Source organism: Podarcis cretensis, assembly GCF_951804945.1.
Source record: "Podarcis cretensis genome assembly, chromosome: 7".
Lineage (NCBI taxonomy): Eukaryota > Metazoa > Chordata > Lepidosauria > Squamata > Lacertidae > Podarcis > Podarcis cretensis.
The window spans coordinates 26,090,920-26,109,866 of NC_137176.1; the positions used below are offsets into that span (position 1 = coordinate 26,090,920).

General features: G+C 41.1%; 1 protein-coding gene and 1 long non-coding RNA gene across 2 annotated transcripts in view; one reads left to right on the forward strand and one right to left on the reverse strand.

Annotated features, from left to right (window-relative positions):
- GMDS (GDP-mannose 4,6-dehydratase) overlaps positions 1-18,947 on the forward strand; it is a 297,379-nt gene that overhangs the window by 263,193 nt on the left and 15,239 nt on the right. The window lies entirely within an intron of this gene.
- On the reverse strand, positions 1,797-18,873 carry LOC307220983. The gene is made up of 2 exons (XR_013841248.1): positions 18,352-18,873; positions 1,797-2,691 (listed from the first exon to the last, which is right to left on the reverse strand). It is a non-coding gene; the product is annotated as an uncharacterized lncRNA (long non-coding RNA).

Below are 18,947 nucleotides of genomic sequence, written 5' to 3' on the forward strand. Positions count from 1 at the left end.
GAGAAAGGAAAAAGAAAGAGGGGGAGGGAATCAAATTGGCTCCAAGCCGAAGGCCAGGCGGAACAATTCTGTCTTACAAGCCCTGCGGAAAGAAATCAGATCCTGCAGGGCCCTGGTCTCATGAGGCAGAGCATTCCACCAAGCCGGAGCCAGTGTTGAAAAGGCCCTGGCTCTGGTTGAAGCTAATCTAACTTCCTTAGGGCCCGGGACCACTAGGGTGTTGCTATTTATGGACCTTGAGGCTCTCCGTGGGGCATACCGGGAGAGGCGGTCCCGTAGGTACGAGGGTCCTAGGCCATGAAGAGCTTTAAAGGTCAAAAGCAGCACCTTAAATCTGACCCTGTACACCGGGAGCCAGTGCAGCTGGAAAAGCACTGGGTGAATATGCTCCCATGGCAGAGACCCCATGAGGAGCCTCGCTGCAGCATTCTGCACCCTCTGGGGTTTCTGGGTCAGCTTCAAGGGCAACCCCGCCTAGAGCAAATTACAGTAGTCAAGTGAATAGTGAAATGAAATGTAAATACTCTGTTTATCTTTGGTGTAGTCCTCACCCTACCATTATACATAGTGAATTGAGCGATAGACAGCACAACACAGGAAGTCGCAGTGTCTTTTCCCTCCTATCCCTGCTTTCAAATAAAGAGACCTTTTCCTAGTACTGATTCATATACTGTAGCCAGTGAGGCTGTTTCAACCAACAGGTTTCAGGGCGTGCTTTCTGAACTGATGCAAGCAGCTGTATTTGAATTTGGGCCATCACATGCCCACATATGCATTGTGTGTGTTGGGAGTGGTGTTTAGTCACAGGACCCTGAGAATGTTTATCCTCAAAGAATGCTAAATGGTGCATCCAATATTTTTGTAGTTAGGCACAAGACGGCTGTGGCATTTTCTTATGATATCGCTTACAGTACTATCTTGCTTATATGTTTGTTTTTTAATCATATTATATATTGTTGGTCTGTAAAAAGTAACTATATGTGATCTAACTCCAAATAAAGTAGCCTTCTCTTTTCATTGTCAAAAGATTGATTTTTGTTGTTGTTTTATATGCCTATATGTGGCACGATGTTGAATTTTGTCAGAGATTGAAAGCTTTCCAGCATATGCAAAGGATTTAATCACCATAATACAAGCAGTAGGGAAGAAATGTATCATTTAAATAACAATCACACAAACGCCAATTTCTTTTAAGGGTAGTGCAGAATTCATCTATAAGTGGAAAAGGTCTCTTTCTATACTCATGTGTAGAGCAGGCACTCCAGAACTATCCTTGAACTGAAGAAAACTGCTGATAGATTGGCATGATTTTAAAGCATTGCTATTCCGTAAACCACATCTAAAATTCTTGCAACATGATCGCCAGCTGCCAATCTTCTTCTAATTTCTTATATGCTCAGATCAAGAGGGCACAGAACACCTAGTAACCTGCTGTCTTTTAAACCCTTTGCCTTTCATCTGTGGGGGAAGGTTGCTAATCTTATATGTCTTGTTAAATATTGAAACATTATCAGCCTTATACAATACAAAAAATGTGTTCTTAATTGTAGAAATCTTTCTGCAACTTCAGTTCATTTGAAAATAGCTATTTGGGAGTAATGTGCATTTTAAAAATAATAATAATGTGGCAGGAAAAATATGCACTACTTCTAGACTGTAAAGAGACTCTAAAATATCATATAATTCTGGGAAGATATGTCAACCACTATCTCCTTCCCAGGACAGGGAGTGGGGCGGGAGATCTAGTTTAGTTCAAAATAAATGCTAATGATTTGAAAAAGGTTGTTCTTTTTAAAAAAAAAAAAAGTTGAGGAGCAACTGTTTGAAATGTACACAAATCCATCTTATTCTTTAAAACTATATTAGGCTAGTTTCCAAGTTGTGCTGACATCCTACATACTGGTTTTCAGAAAGGACTGTCACCATCAATTTTTCTTTTTTAAAGGACTTTAATTCTTTCAGCATGTTCATATGGTTTTATAAAGCCCCAGATACATAGCAAATCCCCTTGGTGTTGTAAGACAAGATTGCTGTTAAAAAATGTTTAGGCTTAGTCAGCTTCTTCTCACCACCGAAGTCATGAGGGACTCTGGGAAATGGTGTTTATACTAAGCTTAAATTGATAGGGCAAGTTTAATGCAATCAGGTCAAAGGTACAACTGCTTAGCTAGCCTCATCAACCACTCAGGTTTCAGCATCGGTTTATAAGCAAAGGCCTGTAATGATAACATCTGGCTGCTAACTCATGGACCGCTTTTCTGCACGCCATGATTGAATGTAATTTGATGGTGGGGAGGAGCGAAGCTTAGGGGCATCTTAATTCTCAAATTATACGATTCCAAATAGATAAGATAGAAATGCTAGACTTTGATCGATCTCAGTATTGTGACCAGCTCTTCCCCAACACTCCTTTTAAACAAAGTGCTTTCCTTCGCCTTGCCCATGGGCAAAGGCCTTCGGGTCGAGTAGGAAGTGTGCAGTTGCTTTTTTAAGCCTTTGTGATTTGGAGGGGAAAAACAAAAACAAAGTCTTCATTCTCAGTTTGTCTCCTTTGCACTTATTCATCAAGCGGAGCTCAGGAAGGTTCTGGCTGAAGCGCTGTGTTCGCTGCTAATTAAATAGCCAGGAATAGGATCAAGATGATGCACAGCTTGCCTCCGTACCACAGAGTGCTGCTTCAAATCCCTCAACCTATTAAACAATAAAATATTACATAAGTGAAACCATCTCTCACAAACTTATCCAGACTTCACTTTTACCAACAACTCATAAATGCCAAGGGCGCACATATTCTTTACAACTTATGATGCCTTCTATTATAAATCTCCATTCTATTCCCCATCAGATTTCTTAGATTTAGAACACTAGTCCTTCTTTAAAGGAATAATAAGATGTAAAGGTAAAGGTAAAGGTACCCCTGCCCGTACGGGCCAGTCTTGACAGACTCTGGGGTTGTGCGCCCATCTCACTTAAGAGGCCAGGGGCCAGCGCTGTCCGGAGACACTTCCGGGTCACGTGGCTAGCGTGACATCGCTGCTCTGGCGAGCCAGAGCCGCACACGGAAACGCCGTTTACCTTCCCGCTGGTAAGCGGTCCCTATTTATCTACTTGCACCTGGAGGTGCTTTCAAACTGCTAGGTTGGCAGGCGCTGGGACCGAGCAGCGGGAGCGCACCCCGCCGCAGGGATTCGAACCGCCGACCTTTCGATCGGCAAGTCCTAGGCGCTGAGGCTTTAACCCACAGCGCCACCTGCGTCCCCAATAAGATGTAATCTTATCTAATTTTGTGACTGTTTTTCCAATTCTGCTATTATCAGTGTTCATCAACCTTCAGTCCACACAGGTTGTTGGCCTAGAGTTCCCTTCATTCCCAGCCGGCTTGACCAATTGCAGGGATGGTGTATTCCAACAACATCTGGGGACCTGAGGATGGAGAACACTGTACTATTTCATTCTGTGTTAAATTCATCAAAGCAATATATGATCAGACAAGACAAGAGACCTTAGTTTAGTGGCCGAGCAACTACTTTGCATGCAGAAGGTCACAGGTTCCATCCCTGGCATTTGGGAAAGATCCTCATCTGAAGGCCTGAAGAACCTCTATCACTCAGTGTAAACAAAACTGAACTAGATGGACCAATGGCTTGACTCAGTAAAAAGCAGCTTTCGGTGTTGCCATGGCTGTCGATTTGTATTTCCCAAATTACTTCTTCTCTCATTCCTCTTTTTCTTCATCATCTCACCCATCACTGCACCTAGACGCCAAGACTGACTGTGTCCAGAAGTTTAAAAATCTTGGTTGATTTATTTATTAATGAAGCAAATCTAAATAAATTTGCATGTGAATTTAAAAAGTAGTTCTGAAGGGCAGGTGCATAACATATTTGTCTTTATATGAGGCCCACATGGCTTATTGTAAGATATTCTCCTGGGACGGGGGTAAGGGGGCGAGTCAGCAAAGGTTATCACAGCTGTGGAGAAAGTAACCGAAACAATAAGTATATATCCCTTAAATAAAATAAACCATTTACCCCAAATTAAGAGAAGCTGAAACCCAAACTCTCCAGCTTTGAATGTCCCACTTCCAAAAAGATAGTTTTGGCAAATACAGTGCTTGCTACCACACACAAATTCATGTCTAATCGTCTCTTTCTGACAGCACTGAAAACCTGGCATTGCTCAGCAATGTACTTAGCAAAACTTCCAGCATCTGAGGTGGTAAATGCATGTCTGAAGCCACCCAAATTTTTCATCTTTTAATCATTAGCCCGTACTCTCCCACTTAAGTTTTATGATGTATGTGGGGGTTTTCAGTCAAAGGTTGGCGCAATTTATCCCTTTTCCTTGGGAGTGTTATTCAAGTTTTAATGCTTACATTAGCCATTTACATTTCTTCCTTCAAAGATGGGATGGGACCCTTTTAAAATAATAGTGATTATATACATTGAACTGTTCAAAGTATAAACTGCCTTTGAGGATATTAACAAAAGCTAAACTACCAACTGTTAAGTCAATTAATCATACTCTGCATTGGAGTGTTTCTTTTTTAATACTCATAGGATAATCCAAATGTATATATGTGCCTCAAGAGGTTATATTTATACACCACATGTGTAAGATATAAATGATACTGATGAAGACCGTGGAAGTAAATTATAATAAGGGTATAGTTTGAACAACTTCAGTATGAATTTTTAATGTGTTTATTATAGTGCGGATTGCATTTTAGCTGAACCAAAGGAGCCAAGATTATTAACTACAACCCCTGTACAACTCTTTGAGCATATTCAGAGTTAAACATTTGGTATAAAACATAAATATAACCTTCTTTCTTTCTAATTCCAACCCCATAATAAAGTAGAATGAGAAATGGTTTGCATTTTTTCTGGGGAGGAGTGGGGAAGTGTTTTTAAACTGATAGTGCGAGCGTATTTTATCTTATTGGACAAGTGTGTGCAATCTTTTATTTGGGATGTAGAGAACAATATTGGATGATTGAAAAGGAGCTCCTTCTTTACACGCTTTTATACTTTCCATGCGAGACAGCTGATTGAAGAAAGGCCACGCATAAACATTTCCAGTACTATCTGAAAAATGTTAACATGAGCTGGTATAACTAAACAATTATTGAATCCATATTTTAAAACACAATAACACCTCAAAATTATACAGTGAAGCTGTGGAATGTATCCTCTTCTTTTAGGGTTGCTGCTGGGTTCCAAATGTTTATCATGGGGAAAAATGGAAAAGCAAGAAATCTTCTATCATTTGCTAAAAGCCTGAGGGCTGAATTAAATTAACAGCTAATAGAGCACATCATAACCACCGTGATTGTCAATACAGAGGTGTGCCCCATTGCTAGTTCTAGTTCAGACGTGCTACGATCCATTAACGCTAAGTATCCAAGATAGGAACTACATAATCTCTGCATCATGCATGTCATATTACAAACCACACTTTTCCTCTAGGCCTAAATTCAGTCGTGCCAACAGTATGCTGCAGTTAATTATGCCAGCTGTATTAATTACGTTCTAGTTACTTCAGTGCAACATAGGTTTAAAAGGAGATCCCTCCCATCCTCATTGGGTGAAATCATGCTTTTGCTGCTATATATGACATTTTGCCAAGCAGCTTGCCCAAGGTAGACAGGATTTTAAAATGGACCATTTGAATTATGTTTGATAATAAGAATAGAAGAAGTGAGTGTCTGGCATAACAATGGCAGAACTCTAAGGTGGGTCACTTAGAGGGAAATGGCAGTTTTAAACAACTGCAGGGTTTTGAGTAAAGCAGGGATGGAAGGATACTGAGAATGGAATTTCAGATGGAAACAGCAGAGGTTTGATCAAAGCAGGGATAGAGGAACACTGAAGGGTTAAAAAAACCCACCTAGTTTTAACAATGAAGAATAGTAGAGATGGGTACAGCAGAGATGTTAGCACCAAAACAGCCAAGACAAACTCATTTCTTGCTGTCCTCAAGAAATTGAGTTCATTGTACTCAAATCTCTGCCATTGTTTAAAATGGCAACTTTCCCTCTCAGTAATTCTCCATCCCTGATTTACTCTAACTTCTGATGCTGCTTAAATTTGCCATATTCATCTCAGTGTCATTCTATCCCTGCTTTACTCAAACATCTGCTGCTCTGGTGGCAGCAATAAGCATCTCTGGCTCTCCCAGCCCTACCCATTGCCACCCCACCACCGTTCTTACCTGACCTGGGGTTGTGGATCACAGGCTCTACTGGTCAAAACAGGAGCCTCAGCGATTGCCTTCTCCCGCTGGAAACGAACCAGGACTGCTCCAATAAAATTGCACCTGGCAAAAAGGAGTGATAGGCCCTGGTGGACCACCCCCTTACCCGCTTGTGATTGGCCAAGCAGATAGCCAATCAGGATTTTTTTAAAAAATCACTTGTCACTTCCCTCTGTGGTCCCCTAGGCTCTTGCTGTGGCTCCCCATTTACACATTTTTCACTTGGGGGCCCCTTAGAATATCCTGGAGGCTCCCAGGGAGCCATATGGGAAACACTGATCTAGAATGATTTGGCAGAAGCTATTCAAGATGTCACACTCAGCTTCTAGAAAGAATGGTGCATACTAGTGAACAACCACTGTCACAGATAAAGCTGGTTTCTGTTCTTACCTTTGTAAAGTGTGTTTGTGGCTCAGTGTTTTAACAAGGTCCACTGACCGAGTAGGTGTAACCTGGGAGACTGAGCAATGCGCTGGTTTAACTAGGATCTTCTCTCCCAGATACTCCTCCCTGTGCAGCTCAGTTGGGAATTAAAGCGCCTGTCCCTTCTCCACACCTACCAGGTACATTGAGGTCAGGCAAAAGAAATAATACTCTGTCCTAACTTGCATGAAATCCTCCACATGGCGCTACTGGCAGGAGAAAGCTAAATCTAATCTTGAGCTTGTTTGGAGGTTCTAGCAGGGGAGCGCAGCTATCGTATACCCTTGACCGAAGAACGGTACACTCCTTCTATCTGGGATGGTCGTCCTCTTCCACCGAGCGCGCAGCTTCGGGAGGGACGCACATGGAGCGGTGAGGGAGGAAGGGGACACCCGCCTAGCCAGCCAGATCAGCCGAATCAACCCTGGCGATCAATGGGGTGACAGATGTCGCAGCCAGATCGCCCTCACAGGCACTCCCTCCCAGTTACTCGTTACTTACCTCGCAGCAGTCCAGCTAGGACCGAATGAGAATTGAACGAGATTGTGACCAGAGAACTTTAGCACTTTATCATTCTATTTAGAAGTCGGATCTCATTGATTTAAGAATCTAGTAATGAGAAGAGGCAAAAGACCCAGGTGCCTTGATATAGAAACTGACACAGAGCCCTCTGGTTTTAAACAGAGTAATCTAGATAATTACCTGCTACCTCAAAAACAGCACGTATCTCCTCCCAAAACCTTCCTCAACTCCTTACATGGAAAGACAATTGAAGAGATATCCCTAGGAGTAAATGAGGACAAGGCTACTACTCCCATAACCGAGGCACAAGCACTAATTGATAGAAAGGTGGAGCTGCTGGAGGAATGCTGCCTATTGACTGCTCAAACAGTTCAAAAAATCTTTGAACAATTACAAAACATCTCCAAGAAGCTGGATAACCCAGATGAAAGGAGGCAACTCACTCCCTTTTTGCCATCCTTAACAACCCCTGGAAATAAACAGAACAAATACAAATTTATACCTCTAAATCAGTCAAAAATCAGAGGAAGCCCCCCTCACTCAATCAACCTGATACTGAGGCCATGTGAGATTGTTCTCCACATTTTTCCATATAGAGGACCCCTACCTTACTGGGAGTCACCTTTCTGGGCCAGACACCATCTAAATCTGCTCCTTGGTTCTGAGGGCGGAAGCATTGACTTAAAAGCAGTCAAGAGGCTCACTAACGACGGATATTCCAAAAAAGTACTACTAAGATTTGGTAGTCATAGAATCCCAACTAAAATCTTAAGGGTAAAGGCTCATTTAGCCCAGAAAGGAATTTTTCCACGCCGACATTTTGAAGATATATCACCCAGACCATTGTTTGCATCTAAAAGACAGAATAATATGAACAAGGCCATTCCACCAGAAGCCGACATCTCCCCTACCCCCGTGGAAGAATCCAGTAGATGGGAGAAACCGCAGTCAGCTACCCGGAAAATTACGCAAGAAAAATCCAAGCTCCCAAACCATGCGACTGTAGCATCAAATAACAACCTCGCCCTTGACACAATAGACTGGACAGTCCCAGAAGAAGAAGATCTGCTGAGTAATTTTGCCAAGCTACCAGATAAAGAACAAATAAACATACTCAGTAAATTGACGAAACTACAGGCCAGATTGACCGAAATTCACCGACAAGGTCAACAAAATGCAGTAGATACAATACACAATCAAACTTTACACTTGCCAGCCTTTTCCCCAAAATGCATAGTCAAAAAGAGAGCTGCAAATGGAACTTTCAAATGTATAGATGCAGAGCTACAAATCCAGCCGCCTTTAGAATATGAAACGGCAAGGAAAAACTCCAGTAATGAGACTACAAACTCCTGGCTGAGATATCAAATACTAGCTCCAAACGAAATAGGTACCCCTTATTTAAGTACCACAAAGGACTCTAACTTTGCCGAACAAAAGATGACCTCCAACAGACCTGACACACCGAGCTCAACACCTAATGAGGCCAAAGAAATGGAAGTAGAGACTAAAAACAGTCCTACTGTCCATAATAGCCCACCAACCACAGAAATCTCTCAGGAACAAGGAACAGTTAAGGAAGAAAATCAAGAAAGGGAGGAAATTCTAATTTCCCGCACTTTAAAAAAGAATCAAAAAGATCCACCATTACGTCCCCCACCGAAAGCAGCGACAAATGGCTGTATCTGCACAAGAAAAAATTCCTCGCTGGACTTAATGACAGAACTAGAATGACTAAATGCTGTCAACCAGCCACCAACCCAAAAACGGATCCTACGCCTGTTGTCCTGGAATATCGCAGGGTGGAGAAACAAAGACGGAGACCCAGACCTAATGAACTTCTTTAAGGATTTTGAACTAATACTCCTACAAGAAACATGGTCAACTAGAGATATTAAAATTAACGGATTCATCTCCTATACGAAACCCGCATTGAAAACAAACACGAAGGGCCGGCCGAAAGCAGGGTTCTGTTGTATGATCAAAGACAACTTAGGGTTTGAAATCAAGCAACTAGAAATATGTTTACCACTTGCACAAGCTCTACTTTTAACCCAAAAAAAAGACTCTTTGCTACTTGTAAATGTCTATATCCCCCCAACCAAAAACAACATCAGTAGTGAAAATTGGTCACAACTAACCTTTTATATAGAAAATCTGTCCGATAAATACCCAAATGCCTCACTGATAATAGCAGGTGATTTTAATGCCAGAGTGGGAACCAACAATGAACAACTATGTAGCAAACTAAATTGGAATACTGATAATGATATCGCACATGCCCTGAAAATAGGACGATTCTCCAGAGACAGGGTTGTTAACAACGAAGGCTTACGCCTACTTGAATTATGTAACAACTTTAATTTGCAGATTGTGAACGGTTCAACAAATGGCGATAGAAGCGGGGAGTTTACATACTTCTCCCCCCGAGGATGTAGTGTCATCGACTATATTCTTGTCCCTTATAATATTATAAATTCGATCATGGACCTTAAAATTGGAACGCGCACTGAAAGCGATCATCAGCCATTATTGCTGTCTATTAGCTTAAAGGACGAAACCAAAATAACTAAGCACAATATCATAGAACCTTCTCAATACAAACAAATGACCCAATTAAAATGGTCCCAGGAAATGAGTGCAGAAGTGGGGCATAAACTTACAGCTAACCTGAGAAAACAAGTATTATTCAACTTAAAGACCACTAATTCCTACTGTGATATTCCTAAAATTTATAATGAAATCTTCCAAATGCTTGTAGAGCTTAGTACTCCACCTAAAGTTTGGGAACTTAAATATAGCGCTAGCCCTTGGTTTGATGATGAATGTTTCCAGCTAAAAAGAAAACTGCGCCAAACATTTAAAAATAATCGCACTAAACTAGAGCCCTCTTATCTTGATGAAAAAAGAAAATACCATTATATTCTGGCCGAAAAGAAACAGAAATACGCAACCCAAAAATGGCTACAATTATTCGACTCAATTCAGAGTAAAAACAACAAAGCGTTCTGGAGCCTAGTGTACGGAGGACTGAAAGCCGAAAATCAACTAACTCTGCCACCAATTGCAGAATCCAAATGGTCCCAATACTTTACATCTGTATTTAACAATCTACACGGTGAACCTAAAGGAAATGAAACCATTAAAAATAAAATTAATAAACTCCAGGAGTGGCCAAGGGTAGAGGAAGAGGAAATTAGAGAGATAGTTAAAAACTTCAAATCGGGGAAATCTCCTGGGCCAGACGGTCTACCAATAGAACTATTTAAGACCTATATAGATTGGTGGGCAGAACCCTTAGCTCAATTGTTTACTCTTATAGATAAATATGGGACCATACCTGAGATATGGTTAAGATCAATAATTATTCCAATCTTTAAAAATGGCGACCCAAAAGAACCAAGGAATTATAGACCGATAAGCCTACTATCAGTGATAGGGAAAATCTACGCTAAGCACCTCTTATCTAAACTTCTTACCTGGATGAAAAATCTAAATTTACCAGGGAAAGAACAAATAGGTTTCTCCAAAGGTTGCTCTACTCTAGATCACTGTCTTACACTTATGCATCTGGTTGAAAAATACAGATCCCAAAGGCAATCTAAGATATACGCTGCTTTTGTAGATTTTCGTGGTGCATTCGACTCAATTGACCGCCCAAAGTTGTGGAGGAAACTCACAGAATTAAAAATTGATCAGCGCTTATTGATTCTAATGCAAAATCTACATTCTTCCAATACCTGTCAAGTCAAACTTAACACCAAAGGTCACCTCTCCTCAGACATCCCAAACTCGAAAGGGGTAAAACAAGGGTGTATTCTTGCCCCCTTTCTATTTAATTTATTTTTATCAGACTTGCCAGATTACCTTCAAAAAATAGAATCACATGCCCCTAAACTCAATCAGAAACCAGTTCCTCTCTTATTATACGCAGACGATGCTGTCTTACTATCACTAACGAGCTTGGGTCTGAAACGTCTTATATCTTCACTGATCCTTTACTGCGAATGTAACAAACTCTCTATAAATTATGAGAAGACAAAAATTTTGGTCTTCTCGAATGGTTGGAAATTAGAGAAATGGAAAATAAGAGGGCAAGAAATCCAACAAGTGAAAATCCATAGATATCTGGGAATCTTATTCCAGAGCAACTTAGGGTGGGCAACCCATCGCACAAATGCCATAAAACAGGCAAAGTGCATCTCATCAGCAGTTGCCCGTTTTTATTATCAGAAAGGTAATCAATTTATTCCTGCGGCCAATCAGATATTTCAAGCAAAAGTGCAATCCCAGATATTCTATGGTATCCCGCTATGGGTCCAAGCATATAACAGTGATATAAAAAAGATTCACTCCAGCTTTTTGAGACGTATTCTTGGACTCCCTCTTATGATCAAATATGAAACAATGTGTGCAGAAATAGGCATACACACAATGGAATACTGGGCATGGTCCACCTCAATAAAGTATTGGTTACGCTGCCATTTTCGCTGCCCTCCATCAAGTCTGCTCGCTGATTTGCTCAAAGACCCTTATAAATCAAGATGGTATCAGCACCTTGAAAAAAAAATTGAATCTTTAGGCATTGAGCTGGAGCTCCTGTACAATTCTAATGAGCAATATATTCTCCATAATATCCTAACTAGACTAAAGGATGTCGAGAGACAAAATATTATGGCAGCTGTAAACAAAATTTGCTCCCCCAGATTCTACGATTTAAATATCTTAGATTGCAGAGCCAATTACGTCTCTAAATTAATAATCCCAGCCCAACGTAGGGCTTTTATGCTGGCCCGTTTGAATGTTTTTCCCTCAGCATTTGTCTGGGGAAGATATCAAAACATTCCCAGAAGCAAGAGATTCTGCAGATGTTCTATGAATGTCCCGGACACTGTAGAGCATATCCTCTTTCATTGCCCATTGTACAGTACGCTCCGTCAACGCGTGCTGTCCCCCCTTTCGGGTGGTCTGGAACCCCAGCAAGCTGAATGTGTGGGACTCTACCTATCCGACGCTGACCAAAGGGTAACGGCGGGGGTAGCCGAGTTTTTGGCAGCAGTCCTCCAAGGAGCAGGTTAACAAGGAAAACCACTGATTCTATATGTATATATTTATATCTGTATGTAGCCAACTCCTGCCTTTTTATATATATCTCAAGGCTTTTATATGTTATTTTCCTTTTATGGTTTTACCAACATAATGCCTAATAAAGGTTTGATAAGTGAAGTGCTAAATCTAATCCTCTCTGTTGCAGCTTCAGTGAACCCGGCCCACTTCTTTTCTCATTAAAATTAAACTCCTTTGTTTCTTGCCTGTGGATTTTCAGTCCATGTTGGTGTGTTGCAATAGTACTTAGACACCCTAGGGTGTGATCATTCTCTGAAAGGTCACTTCTGGGCCATCTGGGACATCCTATGTGCAATAGTATCTTAGTGTATCCTAACAATGCAGTGACTGTCGTTGCGTAAATACTTAAGGGTGTATATAATGCTTCACCTATTTCTCTGGGGAAGATTTCCTCCTGGCTTCTGAAGCTTAGATTCATCTACGCACAACAACTCTGAAGCATTTTAATTCATAATTGACTTATATCCTGTACAGTGGTACCTCGGGTTAAGTACTTAATTCGTTCCGGAGGTCCGTTCTTAACCTGAAACTGTTCTTAACCTGAAGCACCACTTTAGCTAATGGGGCCTCCTGCTGCCACTGCGCCGCTGGAGCACGATTTCTGTTCTCATCCTGAAGCAAAGTTCTTAACCCAAGGTACTGTTTCTTGGTTAGCGGAGTCTGTAACCTGAAGCTTATGTAACCCAAGGTTCCACTGTATCCCAATTTTCCTGAATGAACGTAGTCATGTCCACCTACTAATCACCTTGCCTTGCCTAATAAAATCACACTAGCAGTAAAAAAAAATCACATTAGACCCAAATGTTACCGAGAGCATAACTTGCACAAAAATAATTAAAACAATTATTTTATCTCTTTTTCTAAGCAAGAGATTTTTTTTTCAAAATTAAATGCATATTCTTTGACCAGTGATGATTGATATTTTTAATATTAAATGGGAAATAATTATTCCATTTTTTAAAAAAGCATGAGTGTGGATATTTCCACCAAGAGCAGTATATTTCAAAGGATGGTGTAAACTTGCACACAGGGGTGCCAACTTGAATAAAATATTGGGGGCTGGGGCAGATCAGCCCTGCCCTGCATAATCGATCACATGACGTGGCACTCGCACCATTTGAACGGCAATGCACGCCAACTATTTTATGGGGGTGGGGGGTTGGCTCCTGTGCTTGCAAATAATGACAATTTAGCCCTTCATTTCCTTGTATATGTGTGCCTAAGGTATTTATATCCAGCATTTCAGTTTTAAGAAACTCACAAGGTGACTTCTAATCGTAAAACAAATCAGTATGAAAATGCCATTATCAGGTTAGAGAATACAGAAATACAAAGGTGATATAATATAAACTGCAAACCTAACAATAAAACTACATCGCTGTTCATCGAAGGTTCTGGTAATTTACCAGAAACCAGTAAGGTAAAACTAAAGGGACCCCTGACAATTAAGTCCAGTCGTGAACGACTCTGGGGTTGTGGCACTCATCTCGCTTTAAAGATCGAGGGAGCTGGCATTTGTCCGCTTCCACAGACAGTTTTTTCCGGGTCATGTGGCCAGCATGACTAAGCCCCTTCTGGCGAAACCAGAGCAGTGCACGGAAATGCCACTTGCCTTCCCACCGGAGCGATACCTATTTATCTACTTGCACTCCAGATGTTTCTGAGACTACAATTCCCATCATCCCTGACCACTGGTCCTGTTAGCTAGGGGTGGTGGGAGTTGTAGTCCGAAAACACCTGGAGGGCCAAGTTTTCCTATGCCTGATTAGCCTCTGCGTTGAGAAGGGAAGGGAAATTATTGGTTTGCTTTGTTCAGGACTGGCCCACCCATGAGGCAAAGTGAGGTGACTACCTCAGGTGACAGGATTCACAGGGGCAGCAGATTATTATTTGCATTATTATTGTTGAATTTATATACCGCCCTAAACCTAGAGGTCTCAGGGCGGTTCGCAGAAAAGATCAACATAAAAACCACAACATATATAATCAAAATAAAAACAACAACCCAATAACACACACACACACACACACACACACACACACACACACACACACACCCGATGCAGATATTTACTTCCCCCTTGTTCCTGATGTAGATCTTTCTTCCCTGGTGGGGAGGGGGCGCCATTTTGTGGTTCGCCTCAAAATGTATTGGGCCAGCCTTGGCTTCATTACACCAAAGTGGAAAATGAAATGTAATTAAAGTGAGCCATAAATGTTTTCCGTTGTGTATACCGGGATGTCTTGGGAGAAGAGATCATCAGATTGCAGCTGAAACATAAAAAATCTGGATAGAGGCCATATTTGTAAAATCTTTCTGATAAATGTGAATAGCTGGCAAAATCCTGCTGGGAGTTTGGCCTGAGGCCATAAAGGTATACACCAGCTGACTAAAAAGAGAGAAGTACTTTGTGTGGGAAGAATTTGGGTTCCCCTGTAATCGCTGAAACAGGACAATGGAAGCTACAGTTGCACAACACCTTTCTGGTGTCACTTAGGGTGAGGTTTGGGGTTAAGAGCTGGTGAGATTGTTCAGGCAGATAAACTGTGAGGTTAATGATAAATGGTAAATGTTCGTATTTCTCTAGTAATTGCCTTGGTGTAGTCATGGTGTATCAGCTGGTAGAAACTATTAGGCTCAAATAACTCAAAATGTGGATGGCACCTAATTTTGTGAAGCATTGAATTTTGGAACTGTGCACTTTGAAGCTCAGTCCCGATTTTGATTCTAAGGTCCTTACAAATTCTGGAGTCTCCAGTGAGAACTTCCTGAAATGCAATGTGAATACAGCTTGAACAAGAAATCTGCACTTAAAATGAAAAAGTCTTATCATTTCTCCTATTGCAACCATAGTATCCCTCTTATTGTGTTGATAATGAAAATTGCTTCCTCTCTGTGTCTAGGATGCTTTATATTGGATTTTAATGTTAGCATTATTGATGCCTTCTTTTTATTATCATTCATCATTGGGTTTTCTCTTTTCTACAGTAGATTAGTTTTGCTAATTGCCCTGGTAGCAATCCTTACAGTTTGTGATCCTGTACAGTTTGTGATCCCGTATTTAGTCTGCTAATTTGAATTGGAAGTAGCTGTTTCTGAATGCAAGCGGATCCCAGGTGAATATCAATATCATGCTTGAAAGCATTCCAGAATTAGCCAGTGTCATAAAACAACAAAGAAATTAGACGTTTTTATTGCAGCATGTTAAAACAGTGCTGTTATCAGTTGGATCATCATGTTACAGGGCGAGAAATGTGCTGTCATGTAAGGGATAGATTTCCCATCATAAAACTTCCCTCCGTAAATGTCAGCCCCTCACTGAGTGCCTCTTGAACTTCTAGTAAACACCAAGAGCAATCCACTGTGTGTATGACCAACCTATATGTTAGTCATGGATTTTACTCACCAGTACAGTGGTACCTCGAGTTAAGTACTTAATTCATTCCAGAGGTCCGTTCTTAACCTGAAACTGTTCTTAACCTGAAGCACCACTTTAGCTAATGGGGCCTCCTGCTGCTGCCGCGCCACCGGAGCACGATTTCTGTTCTCATCCTGAAGCAAAGTTCTTAACCCGAGGTACTATTTCTGGGTTAGCGGAGTCTGCAACCTGAAGCGTATGTAACCTGAAGCATATATAACCCGAGGTACCACTGTACTATGGAAATGGGTGTTGTCCAAGACCTGGGAATCATCTGTTGTTGTACCATTGCTGAAACTGAACTGCTCAGACCATTGTGAGTCCCATGTAAAAGAAAGATTTAAGTAGAATATAGTGGTACCTCGGGTTACAGACGCTTCAGCTTACAGACACTTCAAGTTACAGACTCCACTAACCCAGAAATAACACCTCGGGTTAAGAACTTTGTTTCAGGATAAGAACAGAAATCGTGCGGCAGCAGCAGGAGGCCCCATTAGCTAAAGTAGTGCTTCAGGTTAAGAACGGACCTCCGGAACAAAGTAAGTTCTTAACCTGAGGTACCACTGTAAGTATTTTTAATGTGAAGTTTTGCTGCCATATGCTCAGTGTTAAAGGACAAATTCACAACCGTTTGCAATAGCCAGCTGATTTCAGGGAAATGATCAGGTTGATGCAGACCTTCAGAAATGTTTTCTTTGCTTTTTGCTGGAGTGTGTGAAATTATGAAGACTATACTCCATCTGGGTATGGGTATCATATATTTCCCTCACCACTAGGTGGCTTCATGTCGAGCCCCTAACTTCCATTATTATGGGGAACAGGGGTAGTCAGAGAGTGACTTGCAGGCCTAGACTCTTCTTTTTCTAGAAATTATTCCTTTGCAAGGCTGACACTCATTACCAACTTTCAGGTAGGTGTGCTGGGTAGAAAGTTTGGGGAATACAGAAAACACATTTTGCCTCTTAACATTCTCCTTGTAAAGAAAAAAAAATCATTTGTGGCTATTCCTCTGTTTGTGCATTTGTTGTAATTAATAAACAACAACTGCTCAGGAAGACTTCAGATATATGAATGGTGGTCATACTTAGCTGTGCAAGTTAATTATTTAAAAAATCAGTTAGGAAATAACAGGCTTGAGGCCATCAGAATTTTGACAAATCTGTCTCCTGCTGGCTGGAGAGGTGTCAGATTTGTCATAATGGACTGATGACCAGAAAAAGCATACATATTGCTGACCAGGAGAGGATTCACAAATTAAGACTTAATTGTCCTATCTGCAAAGCTCATGGTGTCTTTCTTCCTGGGGTATAGAAAAGTCCATGGATTTACAATATGACTCAAGTTTTCAGTTCCCTTCTTAGTTTCACTTCTCAGATCTGATGTATTAGGAAAACATTTTGAAGTGCATGATACATTCCTCTTGGCATTAGTTTTATGTCAGGATTGTTCTGCTACCATTTAAAAAAAATAATAATTGGATTATAGGTCCTATGCGACTATGTCACTGGTATTTATTCCCTAAAGCTATGTTGCTTAGCTGTGAAAGCGTACTTTCCACAAAACAAATAAATTATTTCCACCATACTCCAAAGAGAGCTCTGGAACTTCTTTAGTGAACGTGAGTTACTACTGGACTTATAAGCAATCATTTACATGCTTGATCTTCTTCAGGTGTGCTGCCAAAGAACCGTCTGCCTGCATATGTTTTTACACATCTTTTAGCTAAATGAGAATTCCAAGTGCAGAATCTAACACTCCTGAAAACTGCAGATATTTGAGTGCATGTGGATTGTTCTGATTCACAGCAAAAGTGTTCCCTCCCCACCCCACACTGCCCCATACACATCAAGTTTTTAAAATAAAAGTTACTCTTTGTGGTAAGTGCTCTTAGGTAAGATCCCCAACTATTAAGCACCATAACTGAAGAGCTGACATTACTGGAAGGCTGATCAAAGAATGAAGCCAGCCTAACTACAGTTAGTGGTCACTTGTTAAGAAACCATCTACAGATAAACAAAAGATGTTGTGTTGCTTAAGGCTTCAAACTTCTCTAAGGTTTAGGAGATATACGAGTTGCTTTTAGATGCAGTTTAAGACTTAAACTTTGCATAGATGTACTGTTATTTCCCATCCACACCAGGGGGAAGTCCTTGATGGAATGTTTCTGTGCTGTGTTTTCTGGCTCCTCCTTTCATTCACTACTCCTGCACTCCTCCAATACATCATCATCATCATCATCATCATCATTATTATTATTATTATTTATTGATTTATTAAAAAAAATGTGTATAGCACTATATCCTTTTTTAAAAAAAATATCAAAGCAGTTTTCAGCAATAAAACCATACAATAAAACCATTCAAAAGCCATTAAAAAGGTTCTGGGCATGTGTGCAGGTATTTCTATACCCATGCACAAGACTGATATTCAGCTATACTTACTGAAATAATACTAAGGGAGGTCTTGTGGAAGACCTCTGTATTTTAAAAAAACAGCTTTTCCCAATGAGGCAGTTGCAAGGACTAAAGGTCCCCTCCTTCCCACAGTTTCCTAAATTTCCTCCTTTCCCGGGTCCTTCCCAAGCAATCTGAGACTGATGTGTTACCTGTCTTTACTCCACGCTCTTCACACCTCTTCTGGTTCTGGGAGACCATGGGGGAGGGGAGCTGGTCACAGCAGGAGCGGGAGACCCCCTGGCTTCTACAGCAGCCTGATTCATCTCTGCTTCTTGGCCTCCTTCCTCTCCTCTCCAGCCTCTGATTCTGGAATGCTGTCTGCCACAGCCTCTTCCTGCTCACTGAACCCTGTTGCCTCTTCAGCTTCTGACACCTTCTCCTTGTGGGATGTAGAAACGTACTGCAGTCAGATACAGCATTCCTACAATGCACATGCTGGGGAATGCTTTGTATCACTCAGGAGAAAACTTGCTAGTTCCTCCTGAGCTGGGACAGACTTCCTTTGCATGTGACTTAATGTGGGTGTGGCCTGTTCTTGGACAGAGGTGCACACAGCCTCCATGTTCTGCTCTTCTTGTTCTCCATTTTTGTGTCCCTAAGAGTTAGAAGTGACTGCTGAGCTGCAGTCACTTGAGACTATTTCCCTTATGGGATAGTTCATATAGTTATATGTTGTTTTGTAAATTAAGTCTGCCTTCAGGGATCTTATTGTGAACTAGATGATTGTAAGTAAACTAGTTGTATG